The sequence below is a fragment of the Pristiophorus japonicus genome, chromosome 33 (genome assembly GCF_044704955.1).
Source record: "Pristiophorus japonicus isolate sPriJap1 chromosome 33, sPriJap1.hap1, whole genome shotgun sequence".
Lineage (NCBI taxonomy): Eukaryota > Metazoa > Chordata > Chondrichthyes > Pristiophoridae > Pristiophorus > Pristiophorus japonicus.
The window spans coordinates 7,076,488-7,080,498 of record NC_092009.1 but is presented as its reverse complement, the minus strand read 5'-3'; the positions used below and the strand labels follow the sequence as shown (position 1 = coordinate 7,080,498).

At 41.9% G+C, this 4,011-nt stretch overlaps 1 non-coding gene across 1 annotated transcript; it reads right to left on the bottom strand.

Annotated features, from left to right (window-relative positions):
* Window positions 1-2,744: 2,744 nt before the first annotated feature.
* trnai-uau (transfer RNA isoleucine (anticodon UAU)) lies at window positions 2,745-2,838 on the bottom strand. The gene is made up of 2 exons: window positions 2,801-2,838; window positions 2,745-2,780 (listed from the first exon to the last, which is right to left on the bottom strand). It is a non-coding gene; the product is annotated as a tRNA-Ile (tRNA).
* Between the last annotated feature and the right edge of the window lie 1,173 nt (window positions 2,839-4,011).

Below are 4,011 nucleotides of genomic sequence, written 5' to 3'. Positions count from 1 at the left end.
GCGATGGACTGCAAATCGATTGTGTCAATTTACATTGTTAAGCGTTTGTTGCTGATAAACCTTCCAAGCATTTGACTGAATATTACATAAATTAGGCTTTGAATCCAAATCTTATCAAAACTTTAATTTGCTGGTACCATTATGGTACATACCTTAAATAAACACCTTATCCATTATGCTGCGCGCTCACTGACTAAGTCATGGTCATTTCATACATTTTTCTTGATATGCCAACTGCATTTACTGACTGGAGAAATTGCATTAATTCCACGTGATCGGCTCGGCTCATCCTTGGGCCGAATTGCGAGTGGTGCGAGCAAATTCTGCAACTGAGTCATTTCTGTTTGATAAGGAAGGGAAAAATCCCCTTACACGTCCTGCTATACACGTGGGCACAGCCCCATTCAACTCCCATGATGCTTAATCCCCTCTTAGCGGGACTGAAGAACTATTTTCAAGAAGGAGGCTCATGGTCTGTTCAGCAGAAAGTCACTGTTCTGCGTGTTCTTTCAGCCAGCTTTCCAACTGGCATCCAACTGCCGTGCGAGCATTGCTGACTATTCCAACACAACAATATTGGAATGTCTTTACAAAACTAGTTTTGATTACGTGACCTGTATTATCAAATAAGATTTTGAAGCATTTATAGCTTTATATTGTCGTCTGTGTCGGCATCCACTTCAGGCACACTCTACCTTAAGACAACTATATTCGGTGCTGCTTTATTTCACTGCGAGCGGACATATCTGTGAAGATATTTGCCCCTAATTTATACCATTCCTGTCCTATAGTCCACGTCTTTAGTTATCCATTGCTGTCCTTGTTGCTGGTTAGATCAGCTCAGGCAGTCCATTTAAACCTGAGAAGTCAATCAGCGAAAACCAGAGAAATACAAGAGGCAGAGATAGGGAGAGATAGAAAGAAGCATGCGAAGACAATAACAGAAAAGATCATTGCAGCTTGAGGGGAAATGCTTTTGCTCTCTTGAAATGTTGTAAAAGCGTAAAGGATAATTGGGCGACAGTTTAAATGTGCCTCCCGCCCTGGCGGATCTCTCAGGCTCTGAGAGAGGGAAATGCAGCCCGGCAGCTACAGCTCTTTGTTATTCAAGCACTGAACGGAGCTTCAAACAGTGTAGCGGCGAACAGGTAAACCTGAGTGGATTTCAGGCCCAAAACATTAAACCTACCGGCTATCGCAGACAGCTGTGGTTTGTTGCAAAAATTACTTTCCAGCCTCGGAACCAGCCAACCCTGTCCTGCAGGGCTATGGGGAAAGGACGGGGGACTGGGACTAGCTGAGAGCTAGCACACTCTCGATGGGACGAATGGCATCCTGCTGTGCAGTAAACATTCTATTAATTTACATTTGGACTTTGATGGGACTCGAATCGATAAGTTTGAATGTTTCTATAGAACAGAATCAGCGAGAAGTCCAATGCACGAGCCATTGCAACACGGAGCACATAATTTTTAGCGAAATGTTCAGGAAATACTTGTTTCTTTTGAATGTGGTGTAGGAATTATGTCGAGTTAAACAATGTGTTTACATATCTTCTCTTTGAAATCGAGTGTATTTCCGGCACATTATTATTTACATCAGAGTTATTGATTAAATGTCAAAACGCCTCCACTCTATCCCACAAATATGTACAATTTTCATCCTCCGTTGCAATATTTTGTGCTGGAATAAAACAGTGAATATGTAGGTAAGGTTTGGGGATACATCAATTGCACCTTCGATTACTGACGAAATGTCACAAGCAAAGCCATCAGCTGTATTAGGGGAGGCGCGAGCTCACAACCTCGGCCTTCCTGGATGTTTACACTGTCATATAAGTACTGCGCGCTATCCGATTCCGTCGCTGGAGCTGGATGCGAATGCTGTGTGGTATTTGTGCTCCCATCATACAGCTGCCTATCGCACCTGTCTTATAATTCCTCCCCTAAAGATTTATCGACGTTGGGGTCAATTGACATTTTCAAGTTTCACATTGATCGATTTTTGTTCGGCAAGGATACGAAGATTTATGGAATCATCGCAGGCAAATGGAATTAAGAATTAGGTAAAAGGGACAGAAACGGAAACAGCTGCAAACAAACGTTGCATTTTATTCATATTTAACAGCAACAATATCCGTGCCGTGCGCAACTATGCTGTGGTCAGAGACAAACGCCCTTAGCTTCCGAAACTCCCGTGGCTTTTCTGTGGCTCTCTTTCCTTTCTTCGCTTCCTCCTGCAAGCTGCCAGTTTTTAAACCTTGTTTTAAATGTTGGTCTGGCCGAGGGCATTCAACATTCTCAGAACCATCTCTACCGTTTCATTGCTTGATTTCTTTGTTTATTAATTATGAAACTCCTTCAGCTACAATGGTAGCGCTTGCGACAATACATTAAAAGGCGACTATTGGAAACCGTTGTGATCATCGTTTGGTTTTGTACAGAATTGAACCTCTATCACTCAAGAGGGAATGTTATATTTACGATAAACTATATCTTCTTACAAATGATGGTTCATTCGCTCCCTCGTGACAGATGAAGAATTGTTTGATAACCTCATTTATTTCATGTGGGCAAAAGGCACGGGTATTCATTCAGATATAATCCACAGATTCACATTGAGATAACTGCAACGAGAGAGACAGAAAGCACCGTGGTACATGGCGGAACAGACAAGAGAAATCGATAAATGGAAAACGGCCTCAGACTCTGAAAGGTACAAACATCACATGCAAAAGCCTCGGCTGCTCCAGATGAGGCTCGAACTCACAACCTCGGCATTTCCTAAGCCTGTACTGTCATATAAGTACCACGCGCTAACCGATTGCGCCACTAGAGCTGCATGTCCTGGGGTCTTTGTGCTCCCATCATACAGCTGCCTGTCCTACCTGTCTTACAAGGAAGAAGACAAAGAATCATCGAATCATTCAACACAGAAGGAAGCTTTTCAACCCATCGTGTCTATGCCGGCTCTCTGCAAAAAGCCTTCAGTTATTGAGACTCCATAGATTCTCGCCGTAGACGTGTTTTATTTTTTGTGTAATGTATTGTTATTTGTAATGAATTTCGGTGTCCATGCGGGAAATTTATAATATATATTTGTGCATCTAGCTGTGAGTTGTAAATTAAATTGTGTGGAACATTGATAATCAAATTATTTGTGTTCATATATGTGTTATTATGAATTTGTCTCTAAGTATCTCGGTGCTATAATTGTATTTACGTTTATTTGCGAGGTGTTTACAAGATGCAAAGATGTACACAGAAAATACATTTATAACAAACACAGATGCTCCACAATACAATTATAAATAACTATGTTGCATTCAAATACATAAACACTAAAACAGATATACAAAATATATTTATAACCCACAGAACAAATTGCAACTTAACACAGAGACACCAAAACATATTTAGAGCTATCACTGATCGAAGAACATTTTACTCTCTACGGTCCTCAGCAAAGTCTGCTGTGCCTTTGTTTCCTGTGCTTGTGCTCGGTGTAAGGGAAGGTTTTGCCTAGCCGTGGTATATCGTTTCCCAAGGTAGGGCCGAAGTGCGCTGTCTGAGGCCACGTTCACTGCTATAGTTGATATTTAATAATCGTTTGGAATTGTGTATAATGCATAATTACAACATCTACAGATGTTTCATCCTGGTACACAAATCCACTGCCAAATTAGTTCAACCCCCCACCCGCCCCAGTTGTTAAACATTCCGCGTGGACATTGGTCCTAACTCGATTGATGTACAACTCGACCTACAGCAACAGGTCTCTCCTGCGCCAGAACTGGTCCAAATGCCCCGGATTCTGTAGCCCAACCTCGTGCACCTTTTATCCAGACATACGTTGCTTTTTCCAACCTCAAAAGCGCGAGGCACTGGGAATAATCCATAGAATACCTTTGTGGTCCTGCTCATTAATGTCCTCAATTGCACCTGAAACTCTGACTGAAGAAACTCATCCCCTTCTTTCCTTATGTCAGTGGTTAGCACATAGATCACGACT